Source organism: Clarias gariepinus, chromosome 16 (assembly GCF_024256425.1).
Source record: "Clarias gariepinus isolate MV-2021 ecotype Netherlands chromosome 16, CGAR_prim_01v2, whole genome shotgun sequence".
NCBI lineage: Eukaryota > Metazoa > Chordata > Actinopteri > Siluriformes > Clariidae > Clarias > Clarias gariepinus.
Window position 1 is genome coordinate 9824331 of NC_071115.1, and position 12243 is coordinate 9836573.

The 12243-nt window shown below is 34.4% G+C and overlaps 1 pseudogene; it reads right to left on the reverse strand.

Moving 5' to 3' along the window:
* Positions 1-6759: 6759 nt before the first annotated feature.
* Positions 6760-11667, reverse strand: LOC128544957 (alpha-2,8-sialyltransferase 8F-like; annotated as a pseudogene).
* Between the last annotated feature and the right edge of the window lie 576 nt (positions 11668-12243).

Below are 12243 nucleotides of genomic sequence, written 5' to 3' on the forward strand. Positions count from 1 at the left end.
CCTTGATTTTATCCAGATTAATTTTCCATGTAAGTTTTTCATCAAACCAAACTCCAAGAAACCTTATAATTTTAACTTGCTCCAGAGGATTCCCATATAATTTCAAAGAGAGGGGTATGCTTTTAAGCAGCCTTAAGAAGCAAATGACCTACGTCTTTGATACAGATAATTTAAACCCTAATTTATTAGCCACTTTTCAACTTCCTCTATTGCATTTAGCATTTTTTTTAATGAACATATGGTAAATTACGACCTCTAGTCCACAAAGCCCCATCATCTGCATATGAAGATTTTCCAATGTTATGTTCAACTTGTGAAAAGATGCCATTTATCATTATGTTGAATAATAATGGACTGCACACACTACCTTGTGGTGTTCCATTCTCCACTGTATGCATTTTAGAGTATTCTTCACCTACTTTAATTTGTATTTTTCTGTCAAATAAAAAATTCTGAACCCAGTTATATGCTCTACCACTAATTCCTAAAGACTTTAACTTGATTAATAATCCTTCTTTCCAGAGCATATCATATGCCTTTTCCACATCAAAGAAGATAGCTACCACTACTTCTTTATTTGTCTCTGCTTTCCTGATATAAATACAGACATAATACAGAGTCCATTGTATTCCGGCCCTTACGGAATCCACTCTGATAAGGAGACAACAGATTTTGACTCTTTAAAAAATGTTATTCTTTCTGTAATTATTCTTTCTATTGTTTTACATAATTAAGAAGTAAGTGCATTAGGCCTATAACTACAAGGATCTGATGGGTTTTTTCCAGGTTTAAGAATAGGTACTATTATTGCTTGTTTCCATACTGAAGGAAGTTGACCAGTTTCCCATACTAGCTTAAATAATTTTTTTTTTTAGCTTAAATAATTTTTTTTTTTTCCAGTGTATTATCTGTCATGTTTGCCAGCATTTTGTAACACTCTCCATCTCTTCCTGGAGTGGTCTGTCGAGCAGTTTTAATTGCTCTTTTTAACTCAAACATGTTTATAGGCAAATCTAATAAACTATCTGACATCTCATCATTCTTTACCAAATTAGGATAATTTATTGATGTGCTACTCCTTCACAATACTATCACAGTACTGTTTCCAAAAAATACGCTTTTGTGTTTTTATTGTTTTCCTTACTACTGCCTGGGCCCTTTTCTACTGAATCAAAGCCTTTATAGAATGCTGCTTTTTTAAGTTTTTTAAATGCTTTATTCCTTACTTTTACAGCTGCTTTATAAATATCATTCCACCAGGGTGCATTCTTTACACGCCTTATTCTTGTTGTTTTAGATATAGTTTGTTCAGCCGACTGAATCATTTCATTAACTACTTTACTATTAAATATATTTATGTCCATTTGGTTTTCTTTTTGCAGAGTCATACATCTTTTTTTCACAAATTACTCAAAAGACTTTCCAATCTACCTTCTCCAACTTCCATCTAGGACTTCTCTTTTCTTTTTTATGACATATTTTTGTACCAACCAAAGTCACTACCGGATAATGATCACTCCCTATTGTAGTACTTTTGTTTATATTCCATGTAGTGATCCCTGCAATAACAGAAGAGACAAATGTTAGGTCAAGTGCAGTTTCTGTATTTTGTATACTGTTATATCATGTTCCCTCTCCATTATTAATACACACCAAGTGATTATCATCAATGAATTCCTCAATTATTTGTCCATTCACATCAGTATTATTACTTCCCCATAATGTATTATAGGAATTAAAATCACTACACCACACTATTTTGTCATGTAAAGAACCTACAACAGTCTCTAAAATAAATTGACTTAATTTTTCACATGGATTATAATAATTAACAATATCTATGCTCCCTCTTTCAGTCCATATCTTAGTTATACAGTAATTGATTCATATTCTTTATTTATTTGTTTTACCTTATATTTTATCCCATTTTGTATAAATGTTGCTAATTCTCCTCCTCTACCAGATTCTCTATCTCGTCTAATTATACCCATTTATTATAAAATCCAACTGTGGTTTCCTGAATACATATATTACATTAGGTTTCACTGTTAGCATATCCATGTATTTCTTAAGCTATTGGCCATTTGCAATTAGACTCCTTGCATTTCACTGTAGTATGGTCAATAACCTTAAGAGGATCCAACCCATGCCTGAGAAGACTGTGTCTCTTCAGTAAGAGAGTCTCTTATGGTCTTCCATTGCAGCCCTTTAACATCTAAATATTTCTCTGCAGATTTAACAATTATTTTAATCCTTTCATTTTTGCTTTTTGTCTGTGCAAAACAATTTATTATTTCTGCCATGAACATTACAAAATCATTATTTTTTACTATCAAAGTTTCCTCTTTCAATTTATTACATCCTTGACATTTCTTTCCTTGATTCATTTCTTTTCTGATAGTTTCTGATTGCTTAACCACTGTCACATTCCCTGAAACCTTCTTTGCAGCTTCTGCATAACTGATTCCCTGGACAACCTTGATTCGTTGCACTTCAGCCTGCCTCTTCCTAACCTCACATCCTCTGTAAGCAGAACTGTGTTCCCCCCCACAATTACAACACTTCAGCTTTGTACCCTCCTGGCATTTTCCATACTCATGTTCTCCACTACATTTTCCACATGCTTTCCTATGCATACCACCACCACATGCCCATATCTCTGACATTTAAAGCATCTAATTGGCGGGGGAATATACAACCTTACGTCATAGCACATAAAGCCAATGTACACTTTTTCTGGAAGTTTTTGCTGATCAAAGTTGATCATGACCGACAGACTATCCTGCATATTTCCGTTTTTGTTCATTTTTAAACATCTGACTTCATTTACTCTAGCATTTGTTATGTTTCTCTTCACATCATCATCTGTTACGTTTACCGGAATCCCTGTAATGACTCCTTTTGTAAATTTCTTGTAATTCTTGGAACATTCCACTTTCTTTCCGTTGATTATGTTTAATTTTGATTGCTTTTCCTTGTTGTTTCTCATCTTTACACACAATCATCAGGGCTCTATTTCTTAGTACTTTAGCACTTTTTATTTCACCAATTTCTTGGTAATTTTGCAAAAATTACATACTCCTCCCTCTGCTTCTCCTCCGTAGTTAATCCCTTGTCTGAATCACTCTTATCGGTTTAATTTTTTTTCTTTTCTTTTCCTGCTTATTATTCCTAACCGACTCCAAGCTTTCATATATCCCGCCACCTACTTCCATCACTTCCTTCCACACGCTCCTGTCCAATCACAGTCCAGCTGTTGCCAATGGACCCAAAACGCGTCTCTCGACCCAGTTTCCCAGACTACAACAGTTATTTAAAGATGGTCTAGTGGGCTACCTCGGCTCAAGTGTGCACTTGCATCACTTGACTGAAATGCCTTCTGGGAAACTGAGTCAGCAAACTAAAACTACAAAAAACAGCGACCTCTAGTGGTGGTCCCTTACAATAGGAATAGGTAGACACATTTTTATTTTTGTTTTCTTGTGCACATTTGGATTTGCAGTTTCTATCTGCAATCCACTGAAACTTAATTTAGTAACCCTTCTTACAAAATGGTATGCTCCTGAACATTTTATACAGCAGTTAGTTCTGGTCCACTAAAGAGTGCTAAAATTTACTTTAACACAAATCATCCATTTTGCTATATGTTTTTTTTTTTTTTTTGTATTCTCCTTAAGTCCTACTGTAAGTCTCATTACTTCTCTTAAGCTCTGTGATTCAGTACAACTGCACCCTTTCTTGTGTGACATTTCTTAAAGATAATTAGTAAATGCACTGTACAGACAAAAAAAGTTCCCTGAGTTAGTTACATTTATTCATGGCCAATTCCTGTTTACCTTTTATCTCTCCCCTGTATTAAGCAATTGGTAGCTACTTAGTAGGGCGAACCCTATCACATTACATGCTTCCTCAGAGGCATGTAAAGCTAGATGACTTCATCCTTTTAAACTGTTGCTGCTGCAGTTTCAGGGGACATGTAAAACATGGAGAACACCTTTATCTGCCCTCTTTTACCTGTATTTGTACTTTTTTCAGCTCTTAGACACCCATGATTAGCTGGCAGCCAATGATATGGAAGAGCAAGTACACCATCCTTACCTCTAGGAGCACCACCCATTTTGATCCACTTTCAGAAAAAAGGTACACAGTGGTACAAATAATGTTCCTTGAAGAACAGTTTTGTATGTTTTCGAAAAATGTACCCTTAATGGTCTGAAAAAGACCTCTGATGATACAAGTTTTTACCTTTTAAGGCAAAACTCAATTGAAGGTACTGTACATAACTGTTTTGATATAAAGGGTACAGAATGGTGTGGAAAGTGGGAGGAGTTTAGCTGTTCCTTAGAAAACTTTAAGATTTGAACAGAGAACGGAGGTGGAGAATACAGCAAGCCGTTACCATGGGTAAGTTATTAAGTTTTAAATAATCCTTCTTCTGATAATATAAAACTTATATTATTTTATTTTTCTTCGTTTGGCTAGATTTGGCCAGCTTATATAAACCATTGTCTTTTAATGTCACTTACATACTTTAGGGTAGCATGTTCATAACACGGCTTATCATGCTAACATACTGCCTTTGTAGCTTAGTACAAACATGTTGCTCCTGGTGGCTAAGCTAATTCCTTATGTACTGTAGATTACAGATGTGTAAATGTGTAAATGTTCTAAAGTATTTTACTCGGTTTTGGATTGCTTTAGCTTACGGTAAATATTTGGTTTAGATTTTGGTTAGTCTTTGACACTGCTATCTATAATGTTATTTAGCATAAACACTTTAGCTCTAGGTGGCTAAATTATTGCCTTATGTAGCTTACAATTTTTTGTGATATTCAGTTATAAGTCATTTTGTATTACAAAAGCTTGTGTTGTATTCATACATGGTCATTAGTTATTAATAAAGATAATTATATACATTTGTTTATTTTATTGTGTTAGCATGCTAATGTTTTTTTTTATAAACAGTTGTGATAGTGAAAATGATCAGCCAACCATTTGATTGAAAGCAAATGCAAACAAGCAGGCAAGATACACACAGCCCATCACTGTTTTATGGAAAACACAGACTTATGATAACACTCTTTAATTCCTGCCTACCTGGACCACAACTGGGTTCTTGATTTGGGATGGATTTCTTCTATTTTTAAAGAGGATAGACACACAATACGTCTCTGTCTGCAGCTGTTACTGCTTACAACCAGCACATTGACTGACCTCAGGTGCCAGCAATGTTACAGTACCACTGCCTTAAGGGATTTGTTAAATTACCTATTTTAGCTTTTCATCCAAGATGAAAAAAGCCATTTGCACACATTTTAATTTTAAAGCAATTAATGACCGTAATATTAAGTATATTGCGCATTTAGCGTTTACTATCCGCTGCCTATAACTTAGCTGGGAACAGCAACAGTTCTGATTTGCCAAAGTTGCTGCAGTCATTTAAGAGTTTTCCAGATATGTATAGTCAACAGGTTTGTGCACATCTCTTTACAATGTTTTTGATGCTGTTTATTTCATTTCTGCTCAAAGAGAATGTTCGGTAAATGCAATTATTGTGAACACTGGATAAAAATGAATTTAAAAGCTTAAGATGTATTGTGAACAGATTGTGAAAAGTTATATTGTAGATGGAAAAGTGTATTTTATGAACGATACAAAGTGTTTAATTTAGTTTATATATTTGTTTATTGTAAACCTGAAAGATGTATTTTTACAAAAAATTCTTATACTCCAATCTAAGGCAGTGTTCAAACATATGCATTTGATACATTTTCATAGTCACTGATAAATTGATTGAATGTCTCATTCAATAGAAAAATTACTTACTAAATTACTTTTTTTTTTATAGTTCCCAAAGGAACATATCAGACACCATTAAGGTACAAAAGGGCTTGTCACTGGGGTGGTACCTTCAAGAACAAGATTTGTATCTTTGATTAAGGTACAATAATGTACCAGCAAGTTTACAAAACAAAAGATACATTTTGGTTGCCCAAGGTACAAATAATGTCCTTGATGGTACGAACAGAATTGGTACAAATTAGTTTTTCTATATTAAGGTACAACTCTGTGCCCTTGAAAGGTACTGCCCCAGTAACAATAGTTTGTACCTGCATTAGTACAAAACTTTACCTTTATTTTCAAGAGTGCCCCTAGACTTACATCAATGGATGGCTCTGACATCATTGGGACTTTACCTCACAATCTCTGGATAATAGGGTAAATGCTTTTGCATTTGTGCATTTGTCCATAATAATTAAAAGAACGTCTTAAAGGAAAATAATTATAATGTACTGCTGCGTAATGTACACCAGGAGCAAACACAGTGCACTGAGAATTATATAGACATTAATTTTCCCCCTTGTTACCTAACTGATACGCTACATGAGTTTATGGTACAGTTAAACTGTAGGTGCTCCACGTACTGTATACAATATGGCCCAAAATTTGTGGACACCTGAACTAACAACACAAAGTTGGAAGCACAAAATCTTTAGTTTTACTGAAACTGAATAGCCCAATGCTATTCCAGCATGACAATGCTCCAGTGCACAAAGCAAGCTCCGAGATATAGCTTGTCAAAGCTTCCGTGTGAAACTCCTGACCTCAAATTCACTGAACTGCACCCAAGGCCTCGACACCTGACATCAATACCTGATCTTACTAAATAGATCAGCAAACATGAATGTTCAAAAAAAATACATACATGTATAGATGTGGTGGTCAAATGTCCACCAACTTTTGGCCATAAAGTATACTTTAATTAGTGCACTCCCCTAGGTGCAGATGGATCACACCCTTGTTATGGAGGTTTAACAAGGCTTCAAACTCAGCTGGCATCGAATGCATTCCTTTGTGTACTGGTTGGTTATCATAATAATGGTTGCTGAGCTGCTGATATGTCTATGGGTGTAATCCAAAGAAGCCATACAAATGCACATTACTGCAGAGCTCTAGTGCCAAGCTGGCCATCATGATACCTGTGCTAAGGCTTTTCAGGTAATCTGGGTTAAAAAAGACAACCCGTGGGCTGCTGCTACTGTGGTCTTCCAGTGAGTAGAGGGCACGCAGGGATACAGCTGTGTTCATCCCAAATGAGAAAGCAGACAGGAAGATTAGAGCGTTTCCATACAACTGCACGTCCTCCACAAAAGGCCGTCGGCGCTCAGTTAGCGATTGGCACCTGCAGAGGATTAGATAAAAAAATATAAAGTTTTATGGTGGTTTAATGTGGTACTTCTTAATGAGCTGAGTTTTGAGGGTGTTGTTTTAGTTATGTCCATCAAATATTTTGTGCATAAACCTTTCCATAACTGACTATAGGAGACATTTTTGCAATGTAACACCTATTTTGTTAACCACCAGACATAAAGCAAAACAAAAATTGCATACAAATAATTATCTCCTTACTTTAAGGAATAGAACATTTTGTTACCTCCAAATGATGTTTTAAAATTTTGTTCAGTGGTCACAACAGTAATGTGCATCCATTGCCACCACTACAAGTTGGAATAATTTTCGACTTTTTGAAGAATAAATATATAAATATATCAATCATAAAGAAATATCTATAATTTCTATTTTAAATTTTTATTGTTTGAAGCAAGACATTTTTGGGGCACATATAAAATCAACAGCTAAAGTTAGCAACTTGAAATTTTTAGGGAAGCATGATTGTTTACTTCCATGTTGCATAAGCTTCAGAAGTAGCTTGTGTTGTTACACACATTTTCTGTATAATATGTATAACATTTAAAAAAACAATACTATATCGTCTGTTTATTTTTCTTTAATTGCTCTTGGACTTTCTGTTTTACGGATTTTCCTTTGAAAGACAAAACGCACTTTAGATTGGAGCTAATGGAAGTTTGACAGCAGTAATATTGGACATTACTATGATTAAAAATGCTCCATCAAAGGATTTATCAGTTTATTAGATCAAATTAGCATATTAAAGACTTGTATTCCTCCATGAGTACCATGTGAAAGATGAACCCCACAAAGCAAATAACAAATTAACCACAAGCACACATACAACTGCATTTACAACCCAGAGTCACCTTCTAAAGAAGAGGGTAGGGGTGGCTGTAACAAGGTTTGTTCATACCCATTGCTCACTGGAGGAAGATTACACCTAAAAAACTAAATAGAAATGAAATACAGTGAGACTGTGGGAAAGATTTAAATTTGCACTGTTGGTTAAAATGTTTGTTTTAGATTATTTTGTTTAATGATTTGCTGATTTTAGTAGTCTGTATATCCTTGGTATTTTTTTATTTACTTTTTTTACATAAAGTGTGATTTTGTTTTTTTTATTAGATTGTTACATGCAAATATTAGGCTCTGAGTGCTCTATGATTTGTTTTCATTCTGATGAAGGTGATGATGACGGATCTACAATAGAAGCTCAGCACAATTCAAATCACTGGTTTAAACGCAAAATGACTTGTATGGCAGGCATAATGAAAACTTAACATTAATTATATAATCAGATTAGATATGGTGAAGCTTCCAAAAAGAAGATATTTATTTATCATTTATAGAAGAATTTTTCAGTGTTAGCTCTTGTTTAACAACCTGTACATTTTCTTACAAGAGTCTTCAGGACTAAAGAAGAAACTGGTGAAGGTAAGAATGTTTATTGCTGATATAACATAAGTGATGATGTAATGTACGGACATTGATTTACAAATTAAAAATTTCTTCTCTTACTGCCTTTTGGCAGTAGACCCCTGACATAACAGCACTGCTCCAAACAATTATACTGCAATCACCAGGCTTATGATTTTGCTGCTAGAATGCAGTTTTGCTAGTTTTACTCTAAATATAACAGTGTGTACATTTACTAAGACATTAAAACATTGTGCATTCTTTTAGGAAGGAACAGCATTAGACCTGATGATATAAGTAGCAGAGTTGATTTGTTTTCCACAGCTGCTGTTGGCTAAGATGTCTCCATTGCCCACCACAGCACATGAGTGCCACAGTGCTCCTTTGAATGGGTTTTTCTAAACACATTTACATACACCTTCACACATTCTACAATCATATACTGTAATTTAAGTGTATAATATATTCCAATAATACCATACCTTGGAAAATAAATTGAACAGGTCTGGTGTCACCATCATTATTCTTTTTTGCTCTCCATCAAATGTAATATTTGTCCCAACAGGTGAGTTGTCCTGTGTAACCACTACATTGGAAAAAGCATTGCAGCTACTGCTGCCAAGCAATGACCTGGAGGAAATGCAATCATTAGTAATTGTTGTTGTTTTTTTAATGAGGAGTGTAAAAGAAATTGCTGAATTATTAAACTGGCATTCAGTATTAAAACTTAGTTGAGTGTTACTTAAAAAGAATACTTGTAATTTCATTTTATTAATCCTATTTTGTACTGCCAATAATTGGTATAACACTACAATGTTTTATTATTATTTAAAACATTTCTTATGATTTCACTTAAAAGCACCAATTCAGTTTCAATTTGACGAAAAGACGATTTGTCATTTATTATACTACAATATGGAGTTAATAGGCTATTTTTGTATGTCTTATGATGGGTTATTCACTGTTCTGCTGTTCTTAACTTGAGGATGGGCCCCAAACAAACACAGCATATGCAGAAAAAGAAGAGAACTATATATTTTATGTACTTTGAAAATTAAATCTACTTTGATTATTTGTAGGAAGCAGATTCCAAACTGAAAAAGCTTCAAAGTTGACTGGTTGTTTAGTAAAAATTTGTTTGTCGGAATGTGACGATCAGATCACCAGAGCTCACTGCATACAGTATGTAGTATACCAATGGTAAAAGCCATCTGTAATATCTTTAGATATTTTTCAGCAGCACTAGATCAAATTTTTGAGCCATACATAGAAGTAGCATTCATGATAGCGTTAGGATCATTGGCTCAACAGCTTTGCCCTTACTCATCACAAAAACAACCTAATTTCGATAATCAGGCCAATACAGTAAATGATCCAATTGTACTACTAATAATTTGACCTTTGTAACCTGTTCCACTAATATCCCTTCCATAAGTAATTTATATAAATTACTTTTGCATGTGTATATAACCTTTTTGTATATAATCCTTTCTGTGTACAGTTACATATGTATACAGTATACATATGCAAACTATTGATTATAGTATACAATATATTTACACTACATACATCGAAATCATTGTACTCTTTAAACATAAATCTTTCTCTGTATATGTTTACATGCACATTTTTATTTATCGTATACAATACCTTTCTATTCTACCCACTTACAGTAGAATTAAAATATAATTTGCTCATTTGCCCTCATTATGTTACCATTCTATCTGTATAATTTTACATATGCAAAAAAAAAATTATGATGGTTTACAATACTTTCCTTACTGTACCACCTTTAATCATTTGCTCAGTTGCACCCATTGTAATTAATCTACCTCACTATATACTATTTATATATGCAAATTATTCTGCACTGTGAAAATGCACTTCTGGTTGGATGCTAACTGTATTTCATTGCCTTGTACCTGCATGTGCAGTGACAATGAAGTTTAATCTAATCTAATCGAATACAATAAGTAATTTACAGTAACTTTAGCAAGAATATTTCTGCTACCAACTACAACATATTTAGTTTTGGCAGTGAGATAACTCTTTGATAAGACATCTTTGCATGAGCTGCTGAAATGGTAAAAAACCTTACCATTTAAACAACTAAAATGTAATGGTTACATCAAAAGCAGTGTTAATCTCCAAATGCACTGCTTCACCTAATGTCTTGTTTGTGTTTTGAACAATTCTTTGCACTTTCATTAATTTGTTCTCAGCACTTTCTGCACACGTGTTTGTCACATATTCACACATAGGTTTATCATTCTTGTTGCTATATGATGTGTTCTGTGTGTTTCTTACCTAAATGATTTAAATTGTCCTGCTTTACCCATGTTTGACTGTAACTTGCTAATAGTTTGTCAATAATGCCATGTTCTCTGAAAAACACACACACATATGGACACACACACACCCACACACATGAGCTTAGGCTTACTGTATATCAGCTTGTGTAATGTTTCTATGAATAGTGTGGCATTCTTACTTGCTGTTTACAGGATTTAGTTTAAGTTTTGATAAATCGATGGCAGCTTCATCACTGTGAGGAGACAAACAGAGAATCAATTAAAGGTATTACATATTGCCTAGTTAATTTTCACCCAACCTGTATATTACATTACATTTTGATTTAATCTGTGTTAGATGTTACCACACTTAAAAGTTTTCAAAACATTAATTTATGATGTAAAAGTCTTGGTTATCTCAAAATGGACTTATTTTTGTAAACTTAAGATTATGATTTTTTTTCTTTTTTACTGTTTGCCCTGCCCTCTAAGCTACTCACAACATGTGCAAAATGATATGCAATATACAGTTCTGTGGGAGTGTCAAAAAAAAAAAAAAGAAGTTAGAATTTTGGCTCAAAATTAAGTCATTTTTAAAAATGTCCTAAATTCATTAAACTTTTAAGAAATATTTCTCCATTCAGTTTATGCACCTTCCTAAGCTATCAAGTTTTAAAGAATTTAAATAAAACCAAAAACAGGTATTTAAAATGTGTTTGTATAATGTGTACTGGTTTCAAGTGTTTGCTAACTGTGTTCCTGTCATGACTTCCATAGGGAGGAGACGAACGCAGGTGCAGGTTAAGGAAAACTGAGATTTATTTGGATGGAATAACACAAAGCACAAAATAAAACTGAAACAAACAAAATGAACACTGGACGGCTCAGTAGCCGCTTTCCCAGGCTGGGTCTGCAGGGGGCCATCTAAAGTGCAACTGAGAATGCGTGTGCTCACTTCTTTCACTGGGGATGAACCACAAAGCTGAATGACTTTCCAAAAATAAGTATGACCTTAATGAAGGCCCCTTTTTCTACCACCACTTCTTGCAGACGCCATTCAGTCCTGGGAGAGAGAGACAGAGAGAGAAACACATAGAGGAGTGAGAGACAAGACAATGTGCATATCAGTGACCAGACTAGGTGGTATGGGTTCGGCTGGGTTAAATAGTGTGACACAGGAGGTAGACACAGGTGACTTCAGTTTAGTGTTTGATTAACTTAATGGGGAACAATACGGACATAGACACACTAGGGGGAGACAAAAGCCACAGCTCAGTAATCCGGTGAGCCCGATCTTACTCCCCAGGACTGAGGTGGCCCAGATGTGACAGTTCCACTCTCA